Consider the following 15,821-nt stretch of genomic DNA (forward strand, 5'->3'; position numbering starts at 1 on the left):
TGTCCTGACCAAGAAACACAGAATGCTTTGACGGCTCTGTGACTTAGCTGCATGTTTTAACCATCAGGCTGAACCCAAGCTGGAGCCTTAAACATATCCAGGCCCTGATAAAGGTGTCTAAGCTGTTGCTCAAAACACTGAAGGAGATTGGCCCCATCGGTTCTGAGCCAAATTCCTTAAACCTGCATATAAATTCTTGTCCCGACCACCTCGCTATGGACACACCTAGGTAGAACATCCTTTCTCTGTCCATCATGAAGATGCTACATCTCTCTGTATAAGTTCTCTTAATAAATGTTTTGGAATTATGACACTGGTGTTTAGCGCTTCTTTCTTTGTAATCCCAACTGGCCCCATCTCAGGAGAGTGTGGGACACTCTTATGTGGGAACTCCTTTGCCACAGCCTTTGGAGCAACTCCAGCTGCAGGTTCAGGGAGAGGAAGCAGGGTAGCATAAGGTGGTGCTATAAATAGTTTGGATGGAAAGAAGCCATTAGCTAAGCGCTTTTCTTTTCTTTCTTTTTTTTAACAAAATGTATTTATCTTTCTTGGAACTGAAAAATAAATCCATGTACAAAACAGGAAGAGATCAGGCTCCTGCCACACACTCCCAACCCTCTGCAGATTTCCTCCGGGATGCTCCAAATTGGGCTGGACCTCTGGGAGATTCCCAGAGGGTGGGAAAGGTGGTCCTGCTCTGACCCGGGGCCAGTTTCGTCAGGAAGAGGGCGGGGCTCAGGATGCTCATAGGCTGGGGGTGGAATTTCGTGTCCCAGACTAGGGATAGCAAAGAGAGGAAGCTAGATTTCCAAATTCTAGAGCAGGACTCAGGTTCTTTGGGGGTAGGGGGCTTAGATTCGCAAGATATGGAATTCTGGCACAGAAACATACTCCTAGAGACTGAGTACAGTCCTAGGCTCCCAGGTTGGAGGCAGAACCTGTGCTCGTTGGGTTAAGGATGAAACCTCAAGTACTACAAGCTCGGAGCAGCCAGCCCTGAGTAATGTTGGTCTGGCTCTAGGTGAGCAGCTCCGTTCTGAGGAGGAACTTGGGTTTCTAGGAGTTGAACCTTTGAAGATAATTAGGACCCAGGGTGAGGTTTCCATTGGCTGGCTGGGATTCTGGGAAGAGACCTATATTCTAACGACTGGGGCAGAGCCCTGGGTTCTGAGCTGGAGAATATCGTGGGTTTGATGTAGACTGTACTCGGGACCTGGAGCCTTGGGTTTGGGTAGGGGTGAGGCATGTCCCCCTTGGGCTGGGGCACAGCATGGGCTCAGAGTAGGGGGACTAAGGGCGGGGCCTGGGTCCCCACATGTGGTCCGAAGTCCTCAGTAGTTCAGAAGCCTTTGCGCTGCCGCTTGAGGAAAGACACTGTATTCACTAGGGGTGGACACCTTCTGCTTCCTCATCTGCATTTGCGACTGCGCTGTGAGTTGCAGCTTGATGGCGCTCGAGTTGACCTTGGTGGCCACCAGCAGCTCCTTCATGCCTTTCATCTTCTCGCTCTGGTAAGTAAGCACTGGACCCTCTGGCGGTGGTGATGCTGCGGGCGCTGGCGCCTCAGCCGTGCCGCCACCTTTGGGACCTCAGGCTGTGCCAGGGACTTTCGCGGGGGTTGCCGGGGGCAAGAGGGGGAGGTCCTGATACCGCACCCTGGCTAGCGCCTGGGCCCTTGTCCAGTGCTGGCTTCTTGGGGGGCGGGGGCTCCTCTGGCTTGGACTCCTGCCGTGGGCCCTGCCACCAGCCTTCCTGGGCTTCCTTAACCCACAGCTGCTCTGCCTCAGCCGCCTCGGCATCCCGGCTCACTATGTGCACTTTCTGCCGCACCTGTCCCTCGAAACGGCCTAGGGACTGCACAAGGAAGGTGACCCAGCCCACATGCAGCACAGGCGTGGGACTGCCCTCCACCCACTTGCAGATCCTGTCATAAAATCGCAGCAGGTGGGCAAAGCACTCAGGGTCCTGGAGGGCAGAATCTTGGCTCTCGGTGCTCTGGCTCTGCTCCCCAGGCCGCTCCACGCCTGCCTCTAGCAAGCTGGCTGCCTCCTTCAGCAGGCTGGGGATGACATCACTGGCTACTTCAAAGAACTCCTTGTGAATCTCCTCGTCTTCCCGGCAGTAGTTATAGTCCTGTATGACAGTGGCCGTGTCAGCCCAGGCCTACAGGGCTTCGCACACATTTTGGTTGTGACAGTGTTAACCAGCCAAGTACATGCAGGGGTAGATGTGTTCATCCTGATAGTAGGTTTTGGCTGAGGCAATGCCCTTGTGGTAGAGGGTGAGTGGGTCTGGCCGGCCAGGAGTAGGCTCCAGATCCTCTAGATCTTCCAGGTTCCCTAAGACCATGGGGTACCTTTCCAGATGTCCCAGGTCATAGAGCAGCCAGAGTAGCTTCTGCTGCACCTGAAGCAGCTCCAATGAGTCAGTATGCAGGTCAATGGAAGAGCTGATGGCACACACCATGAACGCCACCTCCGTCTTGCGGTCACAGCGCATGTATGATCCTTTCAGGTAGCCAGCTCCGCTCAGCCACACCAGCATTGACTGTCTGGTCCCTGTGGTTCTTATTGCCCTTGCCATGCCAGGTGACCTCAGTTGTCTGCTCCCCATTGGGCCCAAACACTACACAGGCATGATCCTCAGACAGGGCGAGGAGGACATCCCGGAGACCCAAGGCCTGGCAGACCCCAACCGCGGCAAAGGCCACACCAGAGCTGTCAAATTTGGTGCCTGTGATGAAGCTGAAGAAGGACTGGATATGGGCCTCAATCCGTTCGGCTGAGGCTGTTCCATATGACATTGGAGACCTTCACCAGCTCACGTCTGGAGACACCCTCCTCTCGAGGGTAGAGGGACAAGTCGACGGCACCTCGGATCTGGGCCCTGAAACGGGCATAAAGGACAGCGATGATGGAAAGGTCGGCCACGGGAAAGTAGGTGAGGCCGCCAGGAGGGTAAGGGGTGGGGCTGGGCTGGACGGTAAGCTCGGGCACGTTGGTGGGGATGATGCGGTTGACAGCCAGAAAATGCTCCACGAAGCCCAGCACCAAGGAGAGGAACATCACGTCGGGCTCCTCTCGGCCCCACTCGGCAGCAAACAGGGGCACCACGTAGTCAATGGAGCGCAGCGGGAACAGCGTCTTCTGGGCGGCCTTCAGCCCCATGGCGGTGGGGGTGGGCGGCGGCCAGCTTCCCGTCTTTTGTTGGTGTGACCCTCAGCCAAGGCTGCAGAGCCTTTTTGTCCCTCACAATTCCAGGACTCCTGGTCCCAAGGAAATGCGCCCCAAGGATCCCGCTGATTATCCCCAATGGCCACCCCTCTCCCTCTCTAGGACTGTGCCCCTGGAGCCCTAGGGTCCGTCCAGAAAGCGCATCCAGGCCAAGCCCCCAAACCCCAAGGAGAGTCCTAGCCTCGGTCTCCTGCGCCCACCTCCGCTTACATCCCACACAAGGCCCCTCAAGCTACTGTGGACAATTACGTGGTGCCTGTACTGCACCCCTGACCAATACAATGGACATTTTTGGCACTTGAAAAGAAAGAAAGACGAAAAGGAAGGAAAGGGGTGGGGAGGAAGGAAAGGAAGGAAAGGAAGGAAGGGAAGGAAGGGAGGGAAGGGAGGGAAGGGAGGAAGGAAGGAAGGAAAGAAAGAAAGAAAAGTACCTCCCGTCCCGTCCCGGCCACGCACACCTCCTCTGGCCACGACGAGCTTCGGCTGCGCGGATGCGCTGCTGGGCGTCCCTTTCGAGCCGCTGAACAACGGCGGCAACTTCCATTACGCGCTGGGCCAGGGCGGCGCAGGCAGGACGCGCTCGGCCGCCGGCTCCTCCAGCGGCTTCCACTCGTGAACGTCTGTGAGCTCCGTGTCCGCCTCGCCCAGCCTCTTCCACGGCGCAGGCGCCCCCTCGAGCACCGAAACGCTGGACACGCTGAGCAACTGGCCGGAGGGCTACGTGGTGGCAGCGGCCGCGGCGGGCAGTGAGAAGAAGCAGCTGTAGGCGCTGAACGACCGCTTTGCGGGCTACATTGACAAGGTGCGGCAGCTGGAGGCGCACAACCGCAGCCTGGAGGGCGAGGCGGCGGCGCTGCGGCAGCAGCAGGCAGGCCGCGCCGCAATGGGCGAGCTGTACGACCGCGAGGTCCGCGAGATGCGAGGCACCGTGTTGTGCCTGGGCTCGGCGCGTGGTCTGCTGCGCCGGGAGCGGGAGGCCCTGCTCGAGGACATCGCACATGTGCGCCAGCGCCTCAACAACGAGGCCCGGCGGCGTGAGGAGGCCAAGGCAGCGGCTCGCGCGCTTCCTTCAGGAAGCCCAGGCGGCGCGCGTGGAACTGTAGAAGAAGGCGCAGGCCCAGGCGCAGTGGGAGGAGTGCGGCTACCTGTGGCACCACCACCAGGAGGAGGTGGGCGAGCTGCTCCGCCAGATCTAGGGGTCCACCCTCGCGCAGGCGCAGGTACAGGCAAAGACACGCGACGCCCTCTAGTGCGACGTGACGTCGGCGCTGCGCAAAATCCGCGCGCAGCTTGAAGGCCACGCAGTGCAGAGCACGCTGCAGAGGAATGGTTCCGAGTGAGGCCGGACCGACTGTTAAAGGCAGCCAAAGTGAATGCAGACGCCATGCGCTCAGGCTGGAGGAGATAACCAAGGACCGGTGTTGCTTGCAGGCCAGGACCACAGAGCTGGAGGCAATGAAAAGCATCCTGAGAAGGAGATCCCAAAGAAGGAAGAGGTGAAGTCTCCAGTGAAGGAGGAGAAGCTGCAGGAGGTGAAAGTCAAAGAGCCCCCAAAGAAGGCAGAAGAAGAGAAAGCTCCCACCATGCCAAAAACGGAGGAGAAGGACAGCAAGAAAGAGGAGACACCCAAGAAGGAGGCTCCAAAGCCTGAGGTGGAGAAGAAGGAACCTGCCGTCAAAAAAACCCAAAGAATCCAAAGTCAAAGCCAAAAAGGAAGAGACTGAAGATAAGAAAAAAGCGGCCACCCCAGAGAAGGAGGCTCCTGCCAAGGTGGAAATGAAGGAAGACGCTAAACCCAAAGAGAAGACAGAGGTGGCCAAGAAGGAACCAGATGATGCCAAGGCCAAGGAACCCAGCAAACCAGCAGAGAAGGAGGCAGCGGCGGCAGCACCGGGGAAAAAAGAGACCAAAGAGGAGAAGGCCACCGAGACCAAGAAGCCTGAAGACAAATCCAAGACAGAGGCCAAAGCCAAGGAGGATGACAAGATGCTCTCAAAGGAGCCCAGCAAACCTAAGGCGGAAAAGGCTGAAAAATCGTCCAGCACAGACCAAAAAGACAGCAGGCCTCCAGAGAAGGCCACAGCAGACAAACCACAAAGGGGAAGTAAGGCAGGGAGAAAGAAACGTCCGGAACAGCCAAAGAAACTCGGAAGGGTCCCAGAGCTCAAGGATCAGGGTAACGTAATTTTCACTTTTTCTCTCTTTATGTAAGAAGAAACTGCTTAGATGACGGGACCTCCTTCTTCAAATAGGAATTTCTGTTAGCTATATGTTAGCAAGAGAGGGCACTCCGAGCCCCCTGCTCCCACACCCTTCCCAGGTGATGGACAATTATGTTATGATAGTTTATGTAGTTGAATGTGATATATGCCAAATGCCACACGTAAACACTTGATTATAAAAACTGCCCCCCTTTCCAAATAAGTGCATTTATTGCCACTATGTGCAACTGACAGATGACCGCAATAATGAATGAGCAGTTAGAACACATTATGCTTGAGATGTATTAACCTATTCCCAAATGCCTTCTGTTTTCCAAAGGAGTGGTCAAGCCCTTGCCCAGAGCTCTCTATTCTGGAAGAGCAATGCAGGTGGGGCCGGGCACTGGCCACTGAATTATGCCAGGGCCCACTTTCCACTGGAGTCCACTTTCAATTGATTCTTTGCAATAAAACCAAGTGCTTATAAAATGAAAAAAAAAACCTTATTTTGTTTTTGTCTTCTCATATTCTTGATGTGAGAATTTCTTTTTAATGTTTGAATGCAGCCATAAGTGAAAGATCATATAGGAGAAGACAAAAACAAAATAAGGTATATTATTTGTGTATTAAATTCATGTGATATCAGAATACCAATTTAGTAAAATACATTTGATTTAAAAGAAAGTGGCAGGTCAAATTTGTGATCCCCTTGAAAGATTAATTGAGTAAGTAGTACTTGACTTGGATCATTGCAATCGGTGCTGGTAATAATGTTTTGTAGGCTGCTTTCTTATGACTTTCCACCAGAAAAGGTGAGAGTGAATGAATTTTCATTACATACTATTAAGATTCACTTGCAAGAGAGAAAGTTTGCTACATTTTGCATATAGCAATAAAAATAGTAGTAATTCCTAGTGCTGACAATGTTTTACTGATTTAATATTTATGCTCTTCCTACTTAATTTAATTTTATACTCTAAGAGTCATTGTAAATTAATTCATATTCTCACCTCGTGAACTCTGGCATATTAAAATGAGCCCTTAGTAGTTTTATTTGCATACAGAGAAATGATTAAGATGACTTTGGTCCTACAGATGGATACCAGGATGCCAAACTAAAGAATCTTAAACAAAATAATGACTTAAAAAGTATCTTCATATCCAATTATAGACTACTTCATATTGAGTATGCTATCAGTTTACAAATTTGTTGGAGAGAATTGTGTTGTCTGTGACACATTCAAAATTAAGAGTTGGGGAAACAAAGAAAAGTTATTTTAATATGATAATTTGAAGTGCTTGTCATATTTCTCTATCTTGCCCTTGAGAGAACTTGTCTCAAGTTCCTCATAAGAAAAGTCTTTAAGAAAACTGATTTGATAAAGAACATTGCTTTGATGTACAATTGACATTTTAGAGTCGGTGGGGAAGGGTCAGCCATTTTCTCACCTCACTTGCTAAAGGGATGAGAGGTGAGCATTAGTGAGAAATGATGCTGCTATATCTGGTTAGAATTCAGAGAGCAACACCAACGACAGAGCAGAAAATCAAAACTGGCTACCAAGCAGATGTCTCCCATGTAAGATTCCAGTTGATAGAGGAGCTGAGAGGTCTTAAAAAACATTCTCTTCAGGATGGAGACTCAATTATAAAATGATATTTATCAGCTTAACTGTCATTCTTGCTCTTTGGTTACCTTCCTTAAACAACTGAGAGGTAGGTAACCACGAGTCATATATAAACACATTTATTAAGCACTGATGATGAGACACTGGAGATCTATAAAAATAAATATGTACAATAAATATATTTTTAAAAATACCATTACCAAATTTGGTGATAATCAGAAATAAACGCTACAAACACAATACAAATATACAATGTGCTTGCATGGTAGCAGAGTTATTACAGGCATCAGATAAATGTAGAAAAAGTTATTCTAAATGAAGTAATCATAACAGATTATTATTAATAACAATATTAATAACAATCTATTGTTATTAATAATATAACAGATTATTTTATGTTATTATTCACTACTATCCCCTAATGACTCAAATATCACTACTCATAGCGGTGATATTTGAGTCATTAGAGAATAGTATTGATTAATAATAATTGCATATATATATGTATATTAGTGTCATATGCAAGTTTTTGTTCCAGATGCTTCAGATGTATAACTACTAAAATCTTTGTAACTACCCTATGAAATGGATTCAATAATTAAACCCATTTATTATAAGTGAAGACACGGAGGCCCATACAAAGCTTTAAAAAGTTCAGATATGTTTAAGAAAGAGAGATCTAGATTTTTGGTGAAATTTAGCCTCTTATTAACACTATGGGTTACTTAATATGGTTGCTGTAAATATTAAATAAAATTTTAGATATAAAGGCCTTAAAGCAAGTCCTGATATATTGTAAAATGTTAAAATATTAGATATTTTTATTATTCTTAAAATTAATTGTATGTTCCTGTTTTTTTTGTTTGTTTGGACTTGAACAATGGATAGCCATTTGTCAGACAGTGAGGGCAGTAATTGGTACACAAAATTACATGGTGTGAGCAAGGGAAAGTTGTATGATGGAGTGTGGAAAGAATGGTGAGAGAGGCAGGTTGGTAAAAATGTGCAAAGCATCTGAAAAGCTGTGGAAACATTTGTATTTATTCCAATATGAAAGGGAGAGGAAATTAAGAGACTTAAACAGAATTGGCATAATGATTTCTCTGTTTTAAACCATAATTACAATGACATGTTAGAGAGTGAATGAAGTGGTGACAGAGATTAAAGAAAAATAAATTACTTAAGAGATTATTGAAATAATTTATGTGCAGATGGAGTGCCTGGACTACAGAAATTTCATGAATATAGAACAGTAACAGCAAAACGAAACAAAACAAAAAAACCCTCAAAGATGGAATCCAGAGTTTCTAGTTTAAATGGTGATAATACCTTTATTTTTGAGGGACAAAAAGTAGTGCAAGCCAATTTTCACGGGAGACAATTTGGATTTTAGATACATTTAAATATCACCATGAGATTAATAAGTGAAGGTTCCAAGCAAGGTTAGAATTGGTGGTAATAGATTTGGAAGACATGCACAAGGATAACAGAGTTAAAGACACTAGTAAATAACAATGAAATAAAAACAGAAAAAAATGTACATGAACAAAAAGAGGCTTAAGAATAGGAGAAGGGAAGTAGAGAAAGATGAACCATTTACAGTTACAGCAAAGGCATTTACATACACATAATAAAAATGTAAGTAGTGCTCACTTCTTACACAGCACATATACTAAAAAAAAATTTTAAGTAAAACAGTTCCTTATGATTTGAAAAATCTTCCCCAAAATAAGGATTGGGTAGTTACTGCAAATGACCACTAAATTTTCTCTGAGTTTCTTTACAGCTAAAACATAAAAGAATAAGATGGGCCATATTGATTTCATGACTTGAAATCATGGCGGTTAATTCAAAGACCAGTACTATCATATGAGTGCTTCTGCAAACATAATTTAATACTATGCCAGACAATGTATATAATAGAATTTTTTTCAAAAAAAAGTGATGACCATTAATATATTAGTATTAATCAAGATATATATTTATGTCTTATATAAATGTGATAAAAACAAAATTATTATGCATACAACAGAAACAGCAATGGACGTGTTCCAGGTCCAATAATGTCTTCAAATAGAGAGGCTGATTATGAAAGAATAAAAAGAATAAGAAAAAAATATCTCAGGGCAAATATAAAATAGATAAATGTGCAGAGTTTTTAGGCATTGAAATTTGGGGGAGAATTAGAAAAATGATATTTTGAAATGATAAATTTTCTACATGAATAAAATCAAAAATAATTTATAGGCATTTTTTATACCCTGCCATCATTTTTAATAGTTTAGATCATTTTGATTTTTGAATAATTATTATAATCTTTGAAAATCCTGCAAAACAAAACCAAGAGTGTATGCAACTTTTAGAGAACTCAATTCTAATAGCTTTAAACAAATCTTTGGCTGGACACAGTGGCTCACGCCTGTAATCCCAGAACTTTGGTAGGCAGAGGCGGGCAGATTACAAAATCAAGAGATCGATAGCATCCTGGCCAACCTGGTGAAACCCCATCTCTACTAAAAATACAAAATATAGCTGAGCGTGGTTGCCCAGCTACTCCAGAGAGAGAGTCAGGAGAATTGCGTGAACCGAGGAGGTAGAGGTTGCAGTGAGCTACAAAGAAAAGAAAGAAAGAAAAATTAAAAAGTAGTGCCACACATAATCAGTAAATTGGTTTAAGTTTTAAATATCCTTCTTGCAAATTATTAACTTTATTTTTAAAATACAGTTAGACTATTAAGTATACTGCTAAGCATTTTTTACTTTTTCAAAAGCCTAGAAATATGAGGCAAGGCTAGTTTAACATACACAAGTCTATAAACATAATCCACCACATAAACAGAACCAAAGACAAAACCCGCATGATTATCTCAATAGATGCAGAGAAGAGCTTCCACAAAATTCAACAGCCCTTTATGTTAAAAACTCTCAATAAACTAGGTATCGATTGAATGTATCTCAAAATAATAAAAGCTATCTGTGATAAACCTACAACCAATATCATACTGAATGGGCAAAAACTGAAGCATTCCCTTTGAAATCCGGCACTAGGCAAGGATGCCGTCTCTCAGCACTCCTATTCAATATTGTATTCGAAGTTCTAGCCAGAGCAGTCAAGCAAGAAAAAGAAATAAAAAGGTACACTTTCACTTGTCAGAGTATTTTTTTAAATAATTAAAAAAAAATTTATTTGAGACAATTGTCAGAAACTGGTATAGATACTGCAATTCTCTGATTTGAGCTAGTACTATTCAAGTAGTTAATAGTTTTATAAAAGCTTCATTTTTTCCTTTTGTGTTTTATTTTACATTTAATATCTGTATAATGACAAATGATCATTGTAACTAGTGAGGCTATCAATATGTTATCATCCTAATCTTTAGGAAATTCTCAGATAAAGTCTGAAATTCTTGATATTCCATGATGTAATGATGTTTCCTTCTCATGTGTGAATAATACATCTTGACATTTTACCAAAGGATGGTGGGCCAGCTTTCCATCAACATTCTGTGAAAGATGGGCTCTAAGTACTGTGAGAAATGAGAAAAATTATTTAACAAATTGCTTGGTGAAAATTATTTTATGAATAGATATACTTTTATCTTGTACTAGTAATTAAGTTTTTCATATATAGATGTTAACTTTATTATACTTTTATCTCAAAGTCAAACAGTTGTAATTTAAATTTTCAAAGTCTACCATTTTTACACAAGGAAAGTAAGAAACAGAAAATTCCATGCAAGAGGGGGCAATAAAATCACCAGTTTCTTCCCTCGCTCCCTCCTTCCCTCTCTCCCTCCTTCCCTCTCTCCCTCCCTCTCTCTCTCTTTCTTTCCTTTCTTGCTTTTTCACCCCCCTATCCCTCCCTCCCTTTCTTCCTTGCTGTCTTTTTCCTTTCTCCATTTCTTTCTCTTTGTTTCTTTCTTTCTCTTTCTTTCATTTTTCTTTCTCTCTGTATTACTTTCCTGTCTTCCTTCCTTCCTTCTCTCTTACTTTCTCTCTCTCTCTTTCTTCCTGAAGTGGAAAGCTGATAAGAGTTTGTAGAAGCTCAGCTCTAAACCTTAATCTGAATAGATAAATTTATCAAATCTGAAGCCAAAGACAATTTGGATGACTGAAAACAACCACTTTGAGGGAGCAGTCGAATATTGTTTGGCAATTGCATTTGACAGGAAATGGAGAGCATATTAATCCCTATGTCTGGGTCTCTTTCCTTGTATTAGAATCATAGAAGACCTGACTCAGAGAGGAAAGATATCCAAGTGGTTCAGTAAGTGCCAAACTACATGTGTAAAATAAAAGTTAGCAATGTCATTTCAGCACGTCTGCTCCATTCCCAGAGGTACTCACTGGGGTAGTAAACGTTAATAGTCTAGTATTTTCCTTCTACATGTTTTCTAAAATAATAAAATATGTGCATGTATGTATGTGATAAATATTATGTATTGATAATACTCTTTTGTATGTTTATAATACTTTGTTTACTTTAACAAAAAGAATAACACCATAATGATTATACTGCAATTTGCAATTTTTAAAAAACCTTTTCTAAGAACAATTTTAGAGCTATTGCAAAGAAAGTACAGGGTTCCAAAATAGCTCTCACCTAGTTTCTGCTATTAACATCTTACATCAATTAGATTTGTCGTAACTAATGAACTATAATTGATACATTAGTATTATTATAGTCCATACTTTATTGAGATGTCTTCAGTTTTTCTCCAATGTCCCTTTTCTGTTGCATGACCCCATCGAGCATAAATACAACACACTTAATACTCACATCTCCTCAACCTCCTATTGCCTGTGAAAGTTTCAGATTTTCTCTCTTTTCAATGACTTTGCAGTTTGAGCATTATTGGTCAACCATTTTGTAGAATGTCCCTCGATTGAGATTATATTATTAATCTCAATAATTAATAAAAATGAGATGATTATAGATTTCTGGTATGCTAGGGAAGTGTTACAGTAGAGGGTGTATAAGACCAAACAACCTGACCCTGAATTCTGGGTCTGCTAATATATGATTATTCAAGCATTAGTAAGTTACTTAACCCCCTCTTGTCTTAATTTCTGTAATGGGGATGACAGTATTTCATACTTGGTAAGTTTTCCTTGGAGATTAAATGACTTAGTGTTATATAAGAGTTTGCTAAATAAATAAATGATACTTGATAAAAGATAAAAATAAAGAACTTGACATTACTTGAGAGTTGTTCCAGATATGTTTTTGCCTGTAGATATTGCAATCAAATAAAATATTAAAAACCAGAATATATGGAAAATCCGAAAATGCAATAAAATAGTAAGTAAAAAATACTTCAAAACTGAATACATGTATTATATGTGTGTGTTTTGTACTTTGCAGAATTATTTTAAGAAAGGGAGTTTTGTAAATCATAGGCTTATAGTTGAATAAACATATATTATATAAATATAAATATATAACAAAATAAAAATAATTGTAGGTACAATCTGTCAAATATACAGATAAAATAGATGTAGGTCTCTCATACAGTACTAGTTGGAAGATGAAGTAGTTTACTTACTCTGGAAAATAATTTGCCAGTTTCTTAAGAAACTAAACACATACTTACCATACATCCAGGAGCACACTCAGAGGCATTTATCCCAGGAACATGACAACTAACATTCACACAAAAATCTATACACAAATATTCATAACAGCTTTATTTGTAGTACTCCAAACTGAAAATAACCGAAATGTTCTTCACTAGGTGAATGACAAAATCAACTTTAGTATATTCATAACATGAAATACAACTCAACAAGAATGGATAAACTGTGGATACATATAATGATTTTAATATATGTCAAAGGCCTTATACTGGTCAGGTGCAGTGGCTCACACATGTAATTCCAGCACATTTGGAGGCCAAGATGGGAAGATCACTTAAGCCCAGGAGTTCAAAACCAGCCTCAGCAACATAGTGAGACCCTGTCTCTACAAAAATTAATTTTTAAAAATTAGCTGAGTGTGGAGGCAGGAGCCTGTAGTCCCAGCTATCCAGGAGGCTAAAGTGGGAGGATCCCTTGAGCCCAAGAGTTCTAAGTGGCACTGAGCTAAGATCATGCTACTACATTCCAGCCGGAGCAACAAAGAGATCTCATTTCTAAAAAAAATAATTTTTTAAAGAGGCAATGCTATTGAATAGCAAAAAGTGGAAGCAATCTTAAAGGGTTATACACTATATGCTTCAATTTTTATACCTTCTAAAATTGACATTATAAAGATGGAGAAAGATTAGTGGTTGCCAAGCTTTAGGCATGAGGGAGAGGGAGGGGCATGAGACTGTAAAGGAGCAGCATGCAGATCTGTGTGATGACTGAACTGTTGTACATCTTTCTTGTGGCAGTGGTTACACATACTTACACATGTGACAAAATGACATAGAACATTACACACACACACAAATTAGTAGATGAAAAACAAGTAAAATCTGAAGTTTTTGGATTTTACCAGTGTTCATTTCCTTACTTGATATGGTACTGTAGTTGTTTAAAAAGTTACTTTTAGGTACATTAGACATCTTTATTATTTTTACATCTTGTTTTGAATGTAAAATTACTTTTTACTTCAAAACAAAAACTTTTTAAAAAATGTAAAAATTAGACAAGGTAATACACACACATGTGCTTATATAAGCATTTCAAGCCGATTATGAATGTTTTCCTATTTTTTATAGCTGGCATATAACTTTTATAACCTGAAAATATATATATCTGTGTGTATTTTTGTGATATATATATATTTAAATATTATATATACACAAATAACATATATACTGATATATACATGTATGTATGTGTGTATGTATATATGGCATTGTCACTTTATTTATTGTAAACTCCTTCCAGAGTTGAGGTAACCTTTTAAATTATCTTTGAGTCCCTGCCCTTTTATTAGCATGGTTCCTGATCCATAGAAAATTCTACGTTACCATTGAAAGATGTTTATATTTGATGAATTCTTGAGCCTGAAAGAATAAATTTATAACCAAATGATAAAAGCTTCTAATAAACAGGTAAATATTATAAAGAGTTTCCAACAATATGATCTTTAGTGAAAATAGACAACCTAAAGAGTTTGCATAAAGTCCTGAATGCAGGTGTCCAGGGAATTTATGGCAGGCAAACTGAATGAGAGTTTGGACCCAAAGAGCTAAGATGTCTTCCAACCCAGTGATTCTTATGAAACAAAGAGCTTTGAACTCAGACCAAATGCACTATTTCCAAAGCTCTATTTCCCATGAATCATGAACTAGTCAGAACTATTTTAAGCCAGTTTCAATTGAATTTAGCTAATATGCATTCATTGCCTATGATGTGCTCATCAATCCCCTAAGCACCATAGAGGAATACAATAAACAAAGATAAAAGATTGTCCTCAAGTTGACTGGAGAAATAAATATATAAATATATAGTATCGTAAGAATAGAATCCCAATGAGCAGTATAAAAAAATAAAACTGCCCATCACCAGAGTGATACTTCAAAACCATTATTGTTCCTAAGCTGAGTCAATACAAGGTCAGCATTTCCAATATTGATCCAATGAGTACTCACTCACTCCACAATTTTTTTTCTTTTTTTTGAGACGGAGTTTCACTCTTTCACCCAGGCTGGAGTGCAGTGGCGTAACCTCAGCTGACCACAACCCCTCAGCTTTCTGGTTTCAGCAATTCTGCCTTAGTCTCCAGTCCACAGAAATTTTACAATGTTCTAAATACTGGCAATTGGAAATTTTAAATAATTTAACTAACTGGATATTGCGTATTTTATATTCTATTCATATATTACTTTTTTCTTATGTAATCTAAAACTAAAATAAGATAAATGTGTTTTAGTCTTATTTTATGTTTTCCAAACAAGTACATATTAATTTTTCTTTTTTCTGATATATAGTTGCAAAGCTCTCTTTTATTTTCTCATAAGACTGAAATATAATTAATAAATATAATTCAAAACATAAATTTAAATAATGTCACATGAAATTCTAATTCATATCGACGAACGTGACAATAATGGTTGAGCAATGTTCTTGATTTTTTATATAGTATAACTGGCATTTATTAAAAAGTTGCCCAAGTATGTTTAATTTGACAGGTTTCTATATTCCGTATTTATTTTTCTGAATTCTGATCAAAAGTAATAAGTGGTATACCATCCATTAAGTTATCAAGTAAAAATTTAAAGTTCATATATGTACATTTAAGCATTTGTTTTGAACTTGTAATTAAGTAGGTAAATTTGACTACGCAAAATTTTGGAAAGCATTTTCATACAAATAAATTGACATACTTCAATTGCATTTCCAAAGCATGATTCATTATATGACTTTCTGTGAAATTTACTCTAATCTCCCAACTACAGTATTTATAAGCAGTGTGTCAGCCTCTCACCAGCAGTGAGTGTCGCTAAGGCAGCGCTTTTGTTGTCATGGCAGTGATGGATCATCAATGTTCGGTGGAAGACCTGTAATTTGCAAACTGAATGACAGGCAGCATTGAAAATGCACTGCAGTGGCCTTTTCTAGGGAAGTTGGAAGCTTGTGGTATGAGAGTTCTCTCTCTTTAAGTCATGTTTTATTTTAGTCTTCACACCAGGTTTGACATTTAGATTCAGAGAGTTAAAATGAGAGCTTTAGGTTTTGAACTTAAAATAAATTCTTTGTGTAATAGAGCAATAAATATTTTACTTTTTCAAGGGATGCTAAAACTCTTCTAATCAGTTTACAGTTTT

The 15,821-nt window shown here is 40.9% G+C and overlaps 2 pseudogenes; one reads left to right on the top strand and one right to left on the bottom strand.

Moving 5' to 3' along the window:
* Positions 1 to 1,339: 1,339 nt before the first annotated feature.
* On the bottom strand, positions 1,340 to 3,167 carry LOC105727051 (menin-like; annotated as a pseudogene).
* A 112-nt stretch (positions 3,168 to 3,279) lies between these two features.
* The window catches only part of LOC105706432 (neurofilament heavy polypeptide-like), a 36,521-nt pseudogene continuing 23,979 nt past the window's right edge, over positions 3,280 to 15,821 (top strand).

Source organism: Aotus nancymaae, unplaced genomic scaffold, assembly GCF_030222135.1.
Source record: "Aotus nancymaae isolate 86718 unplaced genomic scaffold, 86718_ANA_hifiasm-v0.15.2.pri h1tg000009l, whole genome shotgun sequence".
Classification (NCBI taxonomy): Eukaryota; Metazoa; Chordata; class Mammalia; order Primates; family Aotidae; genus Aotus; species Aotus nancymaae.